Genomic DNA, 20,534 nt, shown 5'->3' with positions numbered 1-20,534 from the left:
GGCCGTAAGTTATACCCTTGGGACATATTAGGTTTTTATAGGTAGTTTTACCGAAGAATCTTCAAAAGGGCCTGAATAGATTGGAATTTGAAAAAATTACTGTCTTTTTCATTATTAGAAAGTTATCAAGGGGCGCATTCCCCCCCCCACATCCATAAGTTCCGCCAACACTTCCAATAAAAATTTTAAGATTTTGTTCAGCGTATCAGAACGGTCTGGAAATTATTTCTTAAGGATAACAAAACCCCCAGCCCTCAGTGCAAGGGTTGTAAGTTATGCCCTTGGGGCATATAAGGTTTGTATAGATAGCGTTGTCATAGAAACTTGAAAAGGGATTCATTCAATTGGAAATTGAGAGAGCTAGTGCCCTTTTTAACAGTCGAAAGTGATTGGAAGCCAACTAACACCCCTTCCACGCCCACCATTTATCCAAACACACCCAATCAAAATTTGAGATAGGCATTTTGTTCAACGTAGTTCATTTCCAGATGAAAATTGTGCTTTTGAGGAGCACACTCCCCCCAAAGCCCTCAGGGCAAGGGCTGTAAGTTATGCCCTGGGGGCATATAAGGTTTTTTTTTAATAGAAAGCTTTGTTTTAGAAACTTCAAAAAGGGCTCATTTGATTGGAAATTTCAAGGACTAGTGCCCATTTTTTGGAAGGTAACTAAAACCCCCTCTCACGCCCAACATTTCCCTAAACACATCCAATCAAAATTTGAGATAGCCATTTTGTTGAACGTAGATGAAAGTTCTGGAAATTAGGTCTTTGAGGATGAAACACCCCCCTCCACAGCCCTCAGGGCTAAGGTTGTAAGTTATGCCCTGGGGGCATATAAGGTTTTTTATAGAAAGGGTTGTCGTAGAAGCTTGAAAAAGGGCTCATTTGATTGGAACTTTAAAGGGCTATTGCCCTTTTTAATAGTCGAAAGTATTTTGGGGGAAATCCCCCCCCACACCCATCATTTTTTCAAATATGCCCTATCAACATTTTGCTAAAGCCATTTTGTTCAACGTAGTTGAAAGGTCTGGAAATTATGTCTTTGAGGAGGACAACCCTCCCCCATTGCCCTCAGGACAAGGGTCCTAAGTTATGCCCTTGGGGCATATTAGGTTTTTACAGAAAGTTTTGTTGTAGAAGCTTCAAAAAGGCCTCATTTGATTGGAAATTGAGAAGACTAGTGCCTTTTTTATTAGTAAAAAGTAATCAAAGGGCAAATGCCCCCCCCCCCACATCCATAATTTCCGCAAACACTTCCAATCAAAATTTTAAGATTTTGTTCAGCGTATCAGAACGGTCTGGAAATTATTTCTTAAGGATAACAAAACCCCCAGCCCTCAGGGTAAGGTTCGTAAATTATGCCCTGGGGGCATATAAGGTTTTTATAGAAAGCATGGCTATATAAACTTCGGAGGGTTACCCCCGCCCCCCCCACACACACACAAAATCGTCATATTGTCCAAAAATGCATCTAATAGAAATTTCGAGAAAGCTATTCTATTCAAAATGGTCTAAATATCATATAACAAGGCCTTTGGGGTTGAAACAATCCCCAGATATTAGAGGCAAGGATTGTAAGCTACGCCATGGGGGTATGTAAGGTTTTTATAGAAAGCTTTGTCGTAGAAACTTCAAAAAGGGCTTATTCGATTGGAAATTGAAATGGCTGGTGCCCTTTTTAATAGTTGAAAATAACTGAAGGGCAACTGACCCCCTCTCATGCTCACCATTTCCCAAACACATACAATCAAAGTTTTGAGATAGCCATTTTATTCAACGTAGTTGAAAATTTTGGAAATTATGTATTTGAGGATGACCAACCCCCCAGAGCCCCCAGGACAAAGGTTGTAAGTTATGCCCTGGGGGCATATCAGGTTTGTATTGATAGCGTTGTCATAGAAACTTTAAAAGGGGCTGATTCAATTGGAAATTGAAAGAGCTAGTGCCCTTTCTTATAGTCGAAAGTGATTGGAGGGTCACTAACCCCCCTCTCACGCCCACCATTTCCCAAAACACATCCAATTAAAATTTTGAGATAGCCATTTGGTTGAACGCAGTTGAAAGTTCTGGAAATTAGGTCACATAAAGAAAGAAAAACGAGCGAAAATGGGGTTTTTATAGGCCAAATGAAGATACTGAAATTAGGTCTTTGAGAATGAAAAAATTCTTTTAAATGTTTTCAGTTTTATAACTTTAAGAAATAAAAAATCAATTAAGATTTTAAGGAATAAATATCAGCATATGTATATTAAACTGACAATGTATATTTTTTCAGTAAATTCATTTGAATTTTTTCAGTAAAGTACAAATTATATTCTGGGTTTTATAGAGCTTGGGGTTTAGAACCCTACATATATTAATTTCTGCTCGTTTTGAGTTTGACTCTTATTTATCTTAATTTCTGTTTGTTTTGGGTTCCATTTATTTATTGATACTGATTTGTGTTAGTTTTATTCTTGGTAGATTATTTGATTTTATTTTTGTTCATTTTGGTTTAATGGAGTTCTTTACTTTTTTTTCAAACTTATTTTGTTGAAATTTTTTTTTAATTAATTTTAGAAAAAAGGGAAGTACCAAGCAATTATTAATCCTCAATTTTATAGATTATAAGCAAGCAATCTATTGAACACACTAAAGTGACTAGTGCTATGTATGAGAACAACATTGCTGTGGTTAAGGTAGAAAATGAGGTTAGTAGTTGGTTTCATATTAAAATGGGAGTTAAGCAGGGTTGCATTCTATCCCCACTTTTATGGATCATTTTGGTGGACTTTGTTTCCTAAGGAACACAGCAAAGGCAATGGGAGAACACGGAATCAAACTGGGAAGTAAAACTCCCCTCAACTTAGATTATGCTGATGATTTAAGTATCCTAGGTATTAGCAAAATGAATGAGCTTTTAGAGCATTTACAAGTTTGGGGCATGATAATAGGCTTGAAAATTAATGTTAAGAAGACTAAGTTGTTAAGGCTAAGAAGAAGTGAAGATGAATAGGTGATATCGGATAATGAGAAGAATGATCAAGTTTACAGCTTGACTTACCTAGGTAGTATTACATGTAAATACATTGGTTGCACTGAAGATGTTAAAATTAGAAAAGCTAAGGCTCAGGGTGTTTTGTCACAGATGAAAAAAGTTTGGAAGAATAAAGATAAGTCTGCAAACCAAGATTTGTGCTTGAACTTTGGATATGTTTTAGATTTTGTTATGTATGTCTTTACGGTTTTATTTTGTTTTTGACTTTATAATGAACACAAAGGATAATATTAATACTCAAAGTGGTCACTCGCCAAATATTAGTAAATCTAATTTACTAATTTAATTACTAAAATAAAGTACTAAAATTTACAGTAGACATTTGAATTTAAATTCATTTGAATTTGAATGTCTAGGTTAGGACCCTTGTCCAAAATTAAGGTAGATTACACCAAACAGGAAAGGTCTCTCTCACCTTCCTACCACATTTTCGCTGAAACTGACACATTTTTGCTAATTAGCTGTATCAATGATCTCATAACCTTCATCACTGAAGGTTATCTCCAAGTCTGTTCAATCCACTCGACTTTAATACAACTACTACTTTCTCTGATCTGTTCTTGCAGTCTGTAGTACTTTCTAATTCGGAAACCCCCACTTTAAACTCAATTCATCAATTAATTAAACTTTGTTTCTTCTTATTCTCCAAATCTCATAATCGTCTCATTATTCCGGCGAAGAAGGTCCATTTATTTAATTTTCTCAAATTTGTATTAGTAAATGTACTGGTCACTGTTTTCTTTGCTGAGATTATTTCATCCCTCAGACCTGTGTTAAAAGCACCTTATATATTAAAAATTTCAATGTCTACTTCTGGGTAATGTAAATTCTAAAACAGCTAATATTATTTATTTATTAGAATATAAAATTTGCTTTTTGCAATATGTAGGGGAAAGTATTAAGAATATGTATATGAGATTTTCTGGACATAAAAGTACAATTAACAGGAAAAAAAACTAATAATTACCTAGTTCAACACTGTAATAATAGTAGGCTACTTGCTCTTTAGCTAGTCTGACTGTTACAATTTTAGAAAATCTGGATTTATATAATGTAACTAAAGAAGAGGAAAATAATAAATTGCGTAAACGTGAAAATTATTGGATCCAAGCTCTTGGTACAGCTTATCCTTTTGGGCTGATTGATCGAAAAGCTAAATATGGAGACACGTCCAATGTTGCTGTTAATTGTATTAATGGCTTGAGGGATCATCCCTGTTTTAATCATTCCATTAAATGTAAAAATCGATTAAAATTGGGCATAGGAAAAATAAAAGAAAAATCGTATTGAATTAAATAAATATTTGGTGGATTTGTGCCAGCTATTTGAGTCAAATGGTATGGCTAATATAATAAAATGTTTAAAGAAATTATCAAGGAATAGATTATTAAAATTATTTTGCGTCCTAAAAAGTGATACAACTTGTAATTAAAAAATTAAACTAATTTATCATGCAGTTTGTATTTTGGCTAAAACAAAAGTTGTTTCAAGTTATAAAATGTCTGATAAGATTGTTAATAAGGAGAAGAGATTATATTCATCTATAAATTTTAGTAATTAACGAATGGAGGATATTAATTTACCTGTAACTTTAAACCAGCAGGGGGCGAAACATGCCCTTTCTAGTAATTTGAATTATAAGAATAATCTGATCATAACGTATAAGTTTTCAAAAAAGATTGGGCAAATGATGTTTTTATACTATAATTTAATACTTAAAAAAATTAACAAGGATTGTAATTGGAATTGCGAACAATGCTTATCATTTGTAAATCCAACTTACAAACATATTATAACAGGAGATTTGGCAATAATAAAGCATCTTGATCTTCAGAATGTAATCAAATGGGAGTTAAATTCCGTCTTTCCAATCATTTAGAGACATCAACTATTCTTAGTGGGTTAAATAATGATTTAGATTTATTTATTGGTAAGTGGTGTAAAAAATAAAAATTTAATTAAGATAGTTTCCAGAATTGGAAGGATTTAAATAAAAATTAATTAAAAAAACAGTTTCCACAAAATAAGTTTTTCAAAGAAAAGTAAAGAACACCATTAAACCAAAAATGAGCAAAAATAAAATCAAATAATCTACCAAACGTACAACTACACGAAGGTCAGCATTGAAACATAAATGAAACCCAAAGAACAACAACAGGATGAAACCCAAAATGACCAAAATAAAAAATCCAAAACAGGCCAGTTGATGGTATTAAGTTAAAAATTTCATTGTGTGTTGAAGGGTATGTTGAAATAATGGTAATATTTGTATACTGCTCCAATGCTACTACTACTGTTGCTGCTGCACCAACTAAGGGTGTAAAGGTAAAGCTTTATATAAGTATTTAGGCGGGAATTGAGTTAAACCAAAATAAAATATAATTACATCAGGTTTCAAAAGGGCGATAAAGCAAACTCGCATTAATGGATTACATTTCTGAGTCATACCTCGTAGGGATACTAGAGGCGGACCTTTAACTACTTAGAAGCAACTTTAGATGTGCTTTTAATGCTATTTGTCCGGTTGCTGCGATCAGTGGACCTAAAGTGTATTAATTTAAAACTCTTAGGGGGAGTTACGTTCACACTAAAATACTTTTCGCATGCAAGTATTAGATGGGCTGATATGCATTATAATAGATAGTGCTGCTCTATCATAGCAGATAATATCATTGATATTTTAAAGGAGCTAATTTGATTGGAAATTCTAATTTCTAGTACCTTTTTAAGAGTCAAAAGTGATTGGAGGGCAATCACAGTTTCCCAAATACTTCCAATCAAAATTTAAGATAGCCATTTTGTTCAGCATTGCTGAACAGTCTTGTTGGAGCAATTAGAGCAGAAGTAATAGTCGAAGCAATAGTAATAGTAGAATCAGAACTAGTGAATATAGCAGTGGTAGTAATATTAGCAACAGTGTGCACATATTGCATTTTGGCCAATTGATCTTCCCCTTTACGTATTTTGACAATCTAAATGCACATGGTCTTTTTTTAGTTCGAATTTGCCATCAATATTCTATCAAATTTTACCTTCATAGACTTAGCCTTAAAAGTCTATTATCACAGTAGTTTTGGTGGTAGTAAAAGCAGTAGCAGTGTTAGTGTTGCATTAGTAGTAGCAGTATTAATAGCAGTAGTAACATGTGCATAATGCCTTATGGTCAGTTGAACATTGCTTTCATGATGCCGCGGAAGTTTCACCTTGACATGTTAAACTGTTCCAAAAATGTTGCTGAAATATGCTTTTGACAGGTAAGGTTTATATTAACAGACTATTTAGGTTGATAAGAAATAAACATACTTATACAGTCAGAATTGCATCCTGAATCCAAATTTAACATGCATTTAAGTTGGAAATGAACTTAACCACCATCCCTATATATATCAATTCAGGGTATATACTTGCACATTAGGGAGGTGGGGGTAAAGCAAATTTCTGATGCAAACGAATGTTAAATTTGGATTTAGAATTCAATTCTAACTACAGAGGTAAGTTTGAACTTTACCCCCTCTCCCTAAGGTGCAAATCTATACCCTGAATTGGTATATACTGGTGCAGGGGTGAAGCGCATTTCCAATGCAAATGCATGTTAAATCTGGATACAGAATGCAATTCTGACTATAGAGGTAAGTTTATTTCTTAGCTACCTGAATAGTTTGTTAATATGAACCCTACCCCTTTTAATGCCCTTTTCACCTTAATACTCTAAGCCTTACAAGTTGTTGCAATTGAAGTAGTAGTTGGAGTAATTTAGTAGCAGCAGGAGCATAAAAAAGTAGCAGTGGTATTAGTGTTAGTAGTGACATGCATATATTACCTTTTTGTGAATTGCTCTTCCCTTTTAAGTATTTTCTGAAAGTTTCAACTTAATACCCAAATCAATTCTTGAGATTCGCCCTTTTGACAATCTACGTGGGCATAGCGTGGTTTGATTTAGTTCAAATTCCCCCTCAATATTCTGTCACATTTTGACCTCCATATGATTATGCAATTTTGTTCCTATACCTGAGACAATTTTGCCTCCACTATCTGAATAGTGTTTTATACTTTTAAACACTTAAAAAAAGCTGAAGAGAAATGAAGAAATAAAGTAAAAAGAATAGGCATGTCGAATGCAAAGGATCCACCTACAAGCATTCCCTAAGTATTTCAAGACATGTCGAATTGGGTTCCAACTAACATCAAAAACAGATAACTTTTTGTTCTGTCAAATTTGTAGGTCAAAACAGTCCAATTTCATAAAAACGGAGTTTTGTACACTTTCCTGATAAAACTTCGAACTTCCGATCAAACAGTAATATTCCTAGATGTTTTTCTTACATACTGAAACCCTTTTCAAACCAAAAGTCTTTAAGTTAGGCCTTCCAGAGTAGAAAAAATGTGTTTTTTCATACAAAAACTGTCAAATCATCAGTGCCTTTACCCTATGACCCCAGGGCATGACTTACAACCCTATCCCCAGGGCACTGGGGGGCTATTTCAACCCTAGAGGCATGGTTATATGTTCTTTGGAGTATTTTGAGCAAAATTGCTATCTTAAAATTTGAATAGATTTGTTTGGTGAAGAGGGGTTGTCAGGGGAAGAGGGCAAGCTGCCCTCCATCACTTTTGACTGTCAAAAGGGAACTAAAACTTCCAATGTGTAACCAAATGAGCCCCCTCTGAGGTTTATACGCCCGTCCCTTCCATAAAAACCTTTCCCCCAGGCTTTGGGGCTTGATTCAATCCCAAAAGCCTTGTTATATGATATTTAGACTATTTTAAATAAAATGGTTATTTCAAAATCTCTATTAGATGCATTTTGGGACAATGTGAAATGTGTGTGGGGGGCGGAGGTGGAATAGCTGCCCTCTAATCACTTTGAATCTTAAAAAGAGAACTAGAGCTTCTGATTACCAATCTAATGAGCCCCCTTCAAATTTTATATGACCATGCTTTCTATAAAAACCTTATATGCCCCCAGGGCATAACTTACAACCCTTGCCCTGAGGGCTGAGGGGATTTGTCATCCTTAAAGACATGATTTCTGGACCTTCCAAATATGTTAAACAAAATGGCTATCTCAAAACTTTGATTGGAAGTGTTTGGGGAAATGATGGGCATGGGGGGAGCTCCATTGCCCTCTTTACTTTCCAACAAGACAAAGGGCATTCAGGCAAGCCTTTCAAAGAATGTTGAACTAAATCAAAACACATTATGTGTATACAGTACACACTGTCAAAACGTTGTAACTCAGGAATGACTGAGTATATTGATCATAGGCAGCATGCTATTGCTGCCTAAGTAAAGGATGATGTGGGCACAATGTGTTTTTTTTTCTCCATACCTGGGCACTTTGTATTGAAGGAGTTGTCGTAGAAACTTCGAAAAGGGCTCATTTGTTTGGAAATTGGAGCAGCTAGTGCCTTTTTTAATAGTCGAAAGTGATTGGAGGGCAACTAGCCCCCCCCCCGTCATTCCCCCAAACACATCCAGTCAAAATTTTGAGACATCCATTCTGTTCAGCATAGTTGATTTCCAGATAGAAAATATTTTTTGAGGAGGACACTCCCCCACAACCCTCAGGGCAAGGGTTTTAAGTTATGCCCTGAAGGCATATAAGAACAATGTTGGCATAATGTACTACTTAATATTTTTGTTCCTTTAGAGCAGGGCACTTCATATGGAAGGGGTTGTTGTAGAAAATTCAAAAGGGGCTCATTCGGTTGGAAATTGAGAAATCTAGTGCTCTTTTTAACAGTCGAAAGTGATTGGAGGGCAACTAGCCCCCCCCCCCTCCCCACACCCCTCTTTCCCCGAAACACATACAATCAAAATTTTTAGATATCTATTTTGTTCAGCATAGTTGATTTTCAGATAGAAAATATGTTTTTGAGGAGGACACTCCCCCACAACCCTCAGGGCAAGGGTTTTAAGTTATGCCCTGGGGGCATATAAGGTTTTTATAGAAAGCATTGTTGTAGAAACTACAAAACAGGCTCATTCGATTGGAAATTCTAAGGGCTGCCCTTTTTAATAGTCAAAAGTGATTGGAGGGCAACTAGCCCCCCCCCCGGATGCCCATCATTCCCAAAAACACATCCAATCAAACTTTTGAGATAGCCATTTTGTTCAGCATAGTTTATTTCCAGATAAAAAATATGTTTTTAAGGAGGACACTCCCCCACAACCCTCAAGGCAAGGGTTTTAAGTTATGTCCTGGGGGCATATAAGGTTTTTATAGAAGGCGTTGTTGAAGAAACTTCAAAAAAGGTTCATTCAATTGGAAATTCAAAAGGCTAGTGCCCTTTTTAACAGTTGAAAGAGATTGGAGGGCAACTAGCCCCCCCCCCACACCCATCATTCCCCCAAACACATCCAATCAAAATTTTGAGATAGCCATTTTGTTCAGCATAATTGATTTCCACATAGAAAATACCTTTCTGAGGAGGACACTCCCCCAAAGCCCTCAGGGCAAGGGTTTTAAGTTATGCCCTGGGGGTATATAAGGTTTTTAAAGAAGGTGTTGTCATGGAAACTAGGGGCTCATTCAATTAGAAATTGAGAGTTCTAGTGCTCTTTTTAATAGTCAAAAGTGACTGAAGGGCAACTAGCCCCCCCCACATGCCCATCATTCCCCCAAACACATCCAATAAAAATTTTGAGATAGCCATGCTGTTCAACATAGTTGATTTCCAGATAGAAAATATATTTTTGAGGAGGATACTCCCCCACAACCGTCAGGGCAAGGATTATAAGTTATGCCCTGGGGGCATATAAGGTTTGTCATAAAAAGAGCTCATTTGATTTGAAATTCAAAGGGCTAGTACCCTTATTAATAGTCAAAAGTGATTTGAGGGCAACTAATCCCCCTCTCATGCCCCCCTTTTCCCCAAAAACATCCAATCAAAATTTTTAGATAGCCATTTTATTCAATGTAGTTGAAAGTTTTGGAAATTAGGTCTTTAAGGATGACAACCCCTCCCCCCCAGAGCCCTCAAGGCAAGGGTTGAAAGTTGTGCCCTGGGGCATATAAAGTTATTATTGAGAGTGTTGTCATAGAAACTTCAAAAGAGCTCATTCAATTGGAAATTGAAATGGCTAGTACTTTTTTTTTAATAGTTCAAAGTGATTAGATAGCGACTAATCTCTCACACCCACCATTTTCCCAAACACGTCCAATAAAAATTTTGAGATATCCATTATGTTCAACACAGTTGAATGTTCTGGAAATTAGGTCTTTTAGGATGATAACCCCCTCAGAGCCCTCACTGCAAGGGTTGTAAGTTATGCAATGGGGGCATATAAGGTTTATATAGAAAGTTGTAGTATAAATCATAGGCAGCGCAATCGCACTGCCTAAGTAAAGAATGGGGACACTCGAGAACGAGACAAGAAATGGGGACTAAGTAAAAAGGAGGACACTCCCCCACAACCCTCAGGGCAAGGATTTCAATTTATATCCTGGGGGCATATAGGAATGATGTTGGCACAGTGCATTATTTATTAATTTTTTTCCTTTAGAGCAGGGCACTTCGTATCAAAGAAGTTGTTGTAGCAACTTTGAAAAGGGCTCATTCAATTGGAAATTAGAGTGGCTTGTGCTGTTTTTAATAGTTGAAAGTGATTGGAAGGCAACTAACACCCCTTCCATACCCACTATTTCCCAAAACACATCCAATCAAAATTTTGAGCTAGCGATTTTGTTCAGCATAGTTGATTTCCAGATAGAAATCATGTTTTTGAGGACAGTCCCCCAGAGCCATTAGGGCAAGGGTTGTAAGTTATGCCCTGGGGGCATATAAGGCTTTTTTATAGAAGGCATTGTCATAGCAACTTAAAAAAAGTCTCATCCAATTGGAAATTCAAAGGGCTAGTGCCCTTTTTAATAGTTGAAAGTGATTAGAGGGCAACTAGCCCACCTCTCACGCCCACTTTTTCCCCAAACACATCTAATCAAAACTTTGAGATAGCCATTTTATTCACCGTAGTTTTAAGTTCTGGAAATTATGCTCAGAGGGCATATTAGGTTTTTATATAATGCATTGTCATAGAAACTTCAAAAAGGGCTCATTTGATTGGAAATTTAAATGGCCAGTGCCCTTATTAATAGTCGAAAGTGATTGGAAAGCAACTAACACCCCTTCCATGCCCACCATTTCCCCAAACACTTCCAATAAAGATTTTGAGATAGCCATTTTGTTCCATGCAGTTCAAAGTTCAGGAAATACAAATGAATGTGCATTGTCAGTTTAATATACATATACTGATATTTAGCTATCAAAATGTTAATATTATTTGATTTACTAAAGTTATAAAAGTAATAACATTTATATTTTTTCAGTAAAGTGCAAATTTTGTTCTAGCCTTGGGAAGGCTTAGGGGTTTTGTGCCCCACTTAAGTTAATTTCTGCTCGTTTTGAGTTTGACTTAGTTATTTATTGTAACTTCTGCGTGTTTTGGGTTTCATTTATTTATTGATACTGATTTTTGGTATTTTCATGCTTGGCAGATTATTTTATTTTATTTTTGCTCATTTTTTGTTTAATGAAGTTCTTTACTTTTCTTTGAAAAACTAATTTTGTGGAAAAAGTTTTTTAATTAATTCGAAAATGATCAATAAGGCAATATTTGCAATGTACCACTACTACCAGACTACTCCATCTACAAGATTGTGGCAATACCCTATGTGCATGTACATTGTCAAAATAGCATATCTCAAGAATTGATTTGGGTACTAATATATACTAATACTACTATCACTGCTACATGATGAGAGGGATGTTCAACTGACCAAAAGGCAATACATTCATACTACTGCTGCTACTAGCACTACCATTGTTACTATTAATACTACTATTAGTAATACCAACACTACTACTGTGACTGCTATCCAAACTAGATCTAAGGGTATGAAGATAAAATTTTCAAGGAATTTTGAGGGGGTAAGGTGAACTGTTACACAACACCCCAATTGCATGCAGGTTGTCAAAAGGGTGCAACAGCAATATCTTAGGAACAGTTTGGTGTTTGAAGTTGAAACTACCAGGGCTTGTTGTGGGTGCTGTTGAACTAACCAAAAGAAAATATTTGTATCCTAATACTACTGCTTCTACTCATACTACTATTACTAGTACTGTTATTGCTACTTCTACTGCTGCCAGTAAAGCTAAGGCCACTACTATTAATTCTACTGCTGCTACTAAAATTAAGGGTATTAAGGCAAACAATTTGGGAAATATTGAAACTGTATGGAACTGACCCAAAACACACAATGCCAACACAGGTTATCAAGAGTACATATCAGAAATGCTTTGGGAAACAGTTGGTGGTATTAAGTTGAAACTTTCAGCATGTGTTGAAGAAACCAAAGGTGCTATGTGCATACTGCTACTACCACTATTGCTATTACACAAGCTAAGAGTAATAAGGTGAAGCTTTCAAGAAATATTTAGGCCGATGTAGAATTAAACTAAAACAAATTATGAGCATGTAGATTTTCAGAAAGGTGACAAAGCAACATCCCAAGAACAACTTACATCATTAAGGAAGACCTTTAAGGGCAAGTTGTGGTAGATTTTGAACCAGCCAGAAGGCACTATGTGTGTACTATTAATTCTACCACTGCAGTTACTGTAACTAATGACACTAAGGGTATGAAGATAAAATTTAGGGAGAGTTTTAATTAAACAAAAAGCTATATGCATGCAGATTTTCAGAATGGTACATAAGCAATATCATATGCAGCTCTGCTCTACAATAGCTAGTAATATCATTGAAAATTTTAAAGGAGCTAATTCAATTATAAATTAAAAATTCTAGTGCCCTTTTTAAGGGTCATTTTAGTGCCTAGAGTCATCTAGTGCCCTTTTTAAGAGTCAAGAGTGCCCTTTTAAAAGAGATTGGAGGGCAAGCAGCCCTCCTCCCTAGCTTATTCATTTTCTAAAGACATCTAGTCAGAGTTTTGAGCAGCCTTTTTGTTCAGCATAGTAGAACAGTCTAGTAACTATGGTATGTCTCTAGGGAAATTGGGCATGTCATCCCACCACAATTATGCAATTGGCCCATTATGCTTTAAAACTAAAAAAAAAAAGGATTGTAAGTATGGTTCCCAATAAGACACCTCAGCAATAGATCAAGAATGACTGGGGTATTAAGTTGAAACTTTTGGGGCTACTACTGGGGAATTACAAAGCATTGACAAAGTTTCTCTAATATACAAATAGCAAGCCAAACTACAAATTCTTATAGTAAAAAAACATTTCTATGAAAAAGACTATTCCAATAAAAAAAAGAAACTAATTTGAAACTTTTTTCCACAAAATAAGTTTTTCAAAGAAAACTAAAGAGTTCGATTAAACCAAACTAAGCAGATATAAAATCAAAGGCAAATTTCTAGTGGGCTTTATAATTTGGCTAAGATGAAAGTGAAAACATCATTTGATGCCTTTTTTCATGCTCTTTCATAATTCAATAATTGCTTCTGGGGCTAGCGTACCAATTATTTGACAGTGCAATTTTGGAACCCCTATCAAAATTTCTCTTCAAAACAGAATAACTCTGCTTAGCCATGACTTGGAGCACTATCTCTTGAAGCCATTTTTGTATTTCAACAATAGGAAACATTGACACAATATCTGGTACACCCAGATAAGAAAAGAACTTTAATTCAGTCAGTCAGTGTTTTTGATAAGAAAGGAGCTCCCAACATTTTTTTAGGTATGCAATGTTCAAACTGCTGTTACTTGGTTATTTATTGTGAAAAAAAAGTTGGGATTAGCACCAGTGCACCAAGATACATCTGAATTCTAGTCAAATTAGGTTTTTCTTGATAAAATTAAAATGGCAACAAATATTACATTGTCAAAAATAGGTTCCAAGTGTCAAAAATTCTTGTTTAATGTAGTGGAATACCAGGTGCATTAAGAATGTTCCTTTAGTCAAATTCAAAGGTAGATAATGGCTTCTATAAATTGATTTATTTCTTTTGTGAATATCTTGTAGTAACCTTGTCAAAAATTTTTACAGACCACAACAGGCCCTGTCAAAATATTGGTTACTCTGTTGAAACTCCACTGAACATGTAAAACAAATGAGAAATAATGGGCATCAAAATTCCAGGGTCCACTGACAAAAATATAGCTGTCAAATTTCTGGGTGCTACTGCTGAAAATTGTAGAGGTTCACATGGAAGTCATTTTTCCCTTTCCTTAGCCCTTATCAATGAAACTAAAAAAAAAAAAATCCCAGATTTGGGTTGGAAGGTGAAATGCAGCTTGACAAATACTATTCTGTGTTCTTTAGCAACAAAAAACACACTTTGAAATGGCCAAATGTTAATGACATTTACACTGTCAACAATGAACAAATCTTTGCTGGGCCATTAAAACTGACAGGAAGCAGGCCATTCCAGATAGTGTTCAGAGATGCTATTCCTGTGGCATATGTGCAACATTTAGAAACAAGAAGATTTATGTGATCTAGGTCACACTTTCACACTCCTTATGATTTAACCAATTTTGTTATATTAAATACTATATACTTGAAACAATTTTGTTAGCTTTATTACTTCTACGTTTTGAATTGTGTTTTATACTTTTATACATTAAATGAAGTTGAAGAAAAACAAAGAAACAGGAATATACATGTCAAATACACCAGGTTCCACCCACAGGTTTTTTCCAAGTATTTCAACACATATCAAATACACCAGGTTCTACCCACAGGTATTCCCCAAGTATTTTGACATGTGTTGAATTGGGTTCTAACTTGCATCAAAAACAAGTAACTTTTTTGTTGTGTCAAATTTGTAGGTGAAAATGCTCTAATTTCGAAAAATCGGAGTTTTGTACCCTTTTCAGATAAAACTTCAAACTTCTCATCAAACAATTTGATTCCTAGATGTTATTCCTACATACTGAAACACTTTTCAAACTAAAAGTCTTTAAATTAGGACTTCTGGAGTAGAAAAACTGTTTTTTTACAAAAACTGTCAAATCATCAGTACCTTTACCCTAATTGCATCTTGAGCCCTTTAAGGGGGCCCAAAGGTATTTTATATTAATTATGAAAGAGCATATAAAAAGCATCAAATGACATTTTCACTTTCATCCTAGCTAAATTATATGGCTCACTGCAAATTTACCATGAAATTTACCACCCCCACCCCCTAATATGCAAATATATACCCTGAATTGTTGATGGAAAAGTTTTGAATTACAAAAGTCAGTGCTATTTTTGTTGATGGCATTTGAAAATGTTGACACAGTAGGAAAATGGCTTATATTTGAGTTGCCTAATAAATGAGGTTTGAATTGTTATAAATAAGCATTTTTGGAATATATTACTCTTGAACAACCTATTCATAAACTAATGATATGTGTTTAATCACTTTTCAAAAACTTAACTAGCATTGATAACTTTTTTGTGTGGTTACAAAAATGAAATACCTATGGGACCCCTTTAAGGGCTCAAGATGTAATGAGCCCCAGAAGCAATTATTGAATTATGAAAGAGCATAAGAAAGGCAGCAAATGACATTTTCACTTTCATTTTAGCTAAATTATAAGGCCAACTAGAAATTTATCAAATCAATAATCTTCCAAGCATAAAATTACCACAAATCACTATAAATAAATAAACTAAACCCAAAACACAAGGAAATTACAATACACATGAGTAGGGCTTGCCCCAATGCATTCTCAAGACCAGAACAAAATTTGCACTTAATTGAAAACAAAATATATGGTAAAATTCTACTTTAGCTACTTTTGGCTATCTTGGAAAAAGGTTAGGTTAGGAAAATGAAACTTTCAGGGATGGGTCTACAGGCTACAGTATGTCCCAGGAAGGTATTTTGAAGTACCTACCTCCACTCCTTCTCCCTCTAGAGGGTCCTGAAATTTGTGTACATGACAGGTCTTTACCTATTGAAATTTTGACAAAACAACATTTACTTTAATCTTCAGTTTTTGGTTTCTTCTTCTCTGACTTTAGTTCTGAAAATGCAATTCCTGTTATTTGAGTAGAATTTTTAATTGTATCAATGTTTTTTTTCAAACTTTAGGAAATGTACCTGCATATCTTTAAAACCTTACATATTGGGATTGAGCAAAGTTGTGAAGCTGAAAACAATTTTGTTGGATTCATTTAAGCAGATAATCTATTTTGCAAGATTTCAGTTTTATAAAGCACAGATTTTTAAAGGCCACCTAAAGTCATTGGCCTCTAGAGGGAGAAGGAGTGGAGGTAGGTACTTTGAAATGCCTTCCTAGGATATACTTGAGCCTGTAGACCCATCTCTGAAAGTTTCATTTTTCTAACCTAACCCCTTTCCAAGATAGCTAAAAGTAGCTAAAGTAGAATTTTACCAAATATATTTTTAATGTTTTCATGTTTTTGACTTTAATGAATAGAAAATTATTGAAAATTTAAGGAATAAATATATATATATATATACATATATATATATATATATATATATGTATATATATATATTAAACCAACAATAGGCTACATGGTCTTTTTTTAGTAAAGCGCAAATAATGTTCTGGTCTTGAGAAGGCATAGGGGTTTTATTTATTGATGGTATAGTTTTATGTATAGTTCATAGGGGTAGTTTTATGTTTGGAAGGTTATTTGGCTTTATATCTACTCCTTTTTGGTTTAATGGAGCTCTTTACTTTACTTTGAAAAACTTGTTTTGTGGAAAGTTTTTTTTATATTAATATATAATAGGCCAACTTTCAAACAACAAACAAGGTAATAAGTTACTTTTTGGCATATTAGCCTACCAAGGGCTCAAAATGGAATTTGAACCAGGTGCAATTATGGAATTTGGAAAGAGCATAAAAAAAGGCATCAAGTGATGTTTTCACTTTCTTCCTAACCTAGATAAATCCCTAAAATAGAATTTTACAGGTTTAACAGAAAAAGTTAATCATAGGCTACCCAAATTTAGACTCTAGGCCTAGCCTCTTCCTGGAAGTTTTGTTAACCTAACTCATCAACTTTTAAGAAAAGCAAAACACCTATTAACTAGAATTTAATGCTTTATTTAATCATCAAATAAGCTAGCTTGGCCTAACAGCCTGTGCTGAGCAAAAAAATTAACTTACAGCTTATAATATTTAGGCCTATCCTTTCAAAAAAGTAAGACAATATCTTGAGTGTAGTTTTTTGGTAATGTCAAAAATTTTATAGGAGAACAGTTCCTTTCGTAGGCCAGAAATTTGGTAGAGGCATCACAGAACATTTAGCCAGCAAATTATCTGTTTTGAACTTGTATCATTAATAATCTTTTCTTCACTTCCGTCAGCGTTTCAACAATTATAATTAACATATTATAAACTCACTGCCCAGGGCACATGCCGGAAATCGTTTATTGATTCTCCGGCGAAAGCTTTGGTCGTTTTTTTCATTCATTACAACCAGCTTGGAACTATATGATCAAAAGGCGTAAATCCTGTGAAAACTTATCAAAGCAATTTTTTGTTTTTATGGTGTAGTGTTCTCTTTTACAATTTCATTAATAGGTTTGGTACTACCCATATTGATGTAAAAAGAAATAGAATCTTGATACTGGCTTATTTTGTAATTTTAACAGTAGTTTTAAGTTTTAACACAATTGTGAAACAACCTTTCGGCCTTCAAATATAGTCTAAGAAATGTGGCTTAATGGTCATTTTGCGTTAACACACCACCGAACAAAAGACACCACCAGAAATTTAAGAAACTATTTTCTTTAAATTATTCCATCCATCTTCTAAATTGTCCAATTTTAAACTCTTCAGTTTATTATTCAACTTTTCCTGGAAAATTTCTCTCAAATTCTCATCACGGATTCTACGAACGTCATAGCTTCCCAAAAAATAGTTGCTCTTCCTAAATTTCAGCTTTAAATTAACACTAGACACTATTAGATGATGATCTTTGCTTCCAGAATCAATAGCAGCACTCTTATATACCTTAGTACCTTGTATCAATCCAACCAGTCTTCAGTTTACAATAGCACAATCGGTAAAGTTAGCTGTCCATCTTATGGACACCATGTTAACTAATGTGCAATTTTATAACCAAATACTATGTAGGTTTGAACTAGATAGTTATAACTACAAAATTGCAGCAGTCCTTAATCTATCAATGAAAGAATTGAGCGCTACAGAAAGAGCCTTGTGCCACCGTTTGTTGAAATTCAAAATAAATAAAAATTGTAATAATACCTTATACCGTGACAGTCGGTTTGTTAGCGTTTTTAAATGACAGGCAAGTCGGGACAATCGTCGTATGTTTTTATAATGTACCTGACGAAGAGTAACGATGTTTTTATAATGTTATATGTTAATGTAACGGACAAAAACATGACGTACCGACAATGTTTATGATTTACCGACATTGTTATTTTGTTTTGTTTGTTTTTTTTACAATGTACCTGACAGAAAACGACAAATTCCGCAGTTTGATGTTGTGAAAGTTCGTTTATTAACAAATTATCATTGATCCATTCATAACCATTATTATTTATTTGTCCTGCACGACATTTACCTAGGCTTGGATACCATCTAACCCTATTTCTAAGGACCTGGGTGTTAAAACTATCTCCATCAGTTGGTTCTAGAGGAGTATACACTAATTTGATTGATACCTTGCACTTTTTAGTCTTAAAACGTGCGATTAACATTCTATTATTAATACCTTCCCAACCTAAACAACACTTAGCAGCACTTTTATTCAGCATGAACCCTGCTCCTTGTCTATATACCCCATCCTTCCTGCCTGATTAAGCAAATTCTATATCATCTAATTTCATGTTTCCTGCCCCTAGGATATGAGTTTCTATATCTCCTAATAACCCCAGTTCGAAGCGTCTTAATTCGTCAGTCAAACGTCGATACGGTAGTTACTTTACAATGTTGTGACATTCCAAGTCGCAATTTCATATTCTTGAAATTTTTGAGATTATTTTGGCCTCAGGAAAAGCTGTTGTCACAAAACTATTGCAGGTCGGGGACTAACATGTCTTCTCAAGTCTACATGAAGCACCATGTCTCATGAGTGCCAAGATAACATACTATTTTTCTGTTTTCGTTTGTCAGCTACAGATTAAAACGTTAAAAAATAACTGGGCAAACATAAAATTTTTTATTTTATCAATTATGAAATTCCAGGGAACAGAACTTTTCTTCTGAAGAAAACACCATACCTCTGTTCGTAGTCTTGATTCCAATATCGCAAAAGCTTGCAGTTCACTGCTTCGTTGCATTTATGTATGCTATTTGGAACAAGATATTGGTAATGGATGATTGTCTAGCAAATTGAAAAGAAATTCAGGGTCTAATGCTAAACTAAAACTGATTTCTATGTATTTTTAGTCTTAGAAGTCTTTCAAAAATTTTGAGGGGGAGCATTGTCTTTTTTCAGGTTCATTTCGATACGGTAATTTCTTTTAAATATTAGCCTATGATATTTGGAGTTTGCAACCATTTTAGGTGTTTATGATTGGGTGTTTAAGAAGCAACAACTTCTTCCTGGTGCCCTCTTGTGGTCGTTTTTGGCCTAATCATGCAAATTCTCTTATGCAAAGTACATTTCGCTGGCAAACCCATTATTGGTAAAAATCTTTATTAAGAAATATTTTATTATGTTTATTTGTGCGTTTAAAATTTGGTTTACTATGAAATGTGTATTTATTTGAGCTCATTCAAATTATAGTTTTTATTCGGTTTTCCTTCTTTGAAATGGGCAATTTTCATCGTAGCATTTCTTTATATCCTGAAGCAATGCACTTTGGTTATTATTTCTAAGTTCTGATAGGTTCACGGATTGTCACATTGCCCTGTCGTCTCGTTAGCAGTTTTAGTTCTACATAGTTCACCCTTGAATGATCTTTATTTCCATACAGCAATTCAGCTTATGGTATGCATCAAGTGACTTACCAAATAATTGTTTGCTCTGAACTAGGAGGTTCCACAGTAAATTAAGGTCAGTAAAACTTATAAGGAGGACTTTTATTTACTCTTATTACTTTTTTCTGTTGTACTTTTATGTTTTAACTTGTCAACAATATGTATGGAATCTTTTATATAATATTTCTGTGTGCTTAAAAGAGGCTTAAAAATGGTGACTAAGAACTCTCCTACACCTATAGCTGGAGAACTATAACATGCCACAATAGGACGTAATGGAATATCTTTCTTATGGACTGTAGGCAGACCATAGAACTTTGGGGCTGAACAACCTTTGGGGTAGAATTTTCTGTACATCAGAGGGGTAATTAGTCTACTGTCTTATAACATTTCTAAATCTTTTCTCAGCTGCTGCATATATTTGTCTGTGGGATCAGTTTTTATTTCTTTGTATGTATTTTTATCCATTAAAAGGGTATTTATTTTCATTTCATAATCTGCAGAATTCATAATTACAACTGTGTTTCCTTTGTCCGCTCTCGCAATTACTGTGTTTTTATCTCTTTTCAAGTCTTGGAGGGTTTTAATTTCTTCCTTTCATTGAGTTAAAA

General features: G+C 34.6%; 1 protein-coding gene across 1 annotated transcript in view; it reads right to left on the bottom strand.

Annotated features, from left to right (window-relative positions):
* The window catches only part of CenG1A (Centaurin gamma 1A), a 273,686-nt gene extending 256,403 nt beyond the window's left edge, over nucleotides 1-17,283 (bottom strand). Inside the window, exon 1 of the mRNA XM_089107130.1 lies at nucleotides 17,137-17,283. The gene's annotated coding sequence lies outside the window, so the exon portion shown is untranslated. The remainder of the gene's footprint in view (nucleotides 1-17,136) is intronic.
* Between the last annotated feature and the right edge of the window lie 3,251 nt (nucleotides 17,284-20,534).

Source organism: Artemia sp. Qi Xiang Cuo, chromosome 21 (assembly GCF_049724085.1).
Source record: "Artemia sp. Qi Xiang Cuo chromosome 21, ASM4972408v1, whole genome shotgun sequence".
NCBI classification, from domain to species: domain Eukaryota; kingdom Metazoa; phylum Arthropoda; class Branchiopoda; order Anostraca; family Artemiidae; genus Artemia; species Artemia sp. Qi Xiang Cuo.
This window is presented reverse-complemented; position numbering and strand designations above follow the sequence as displayed.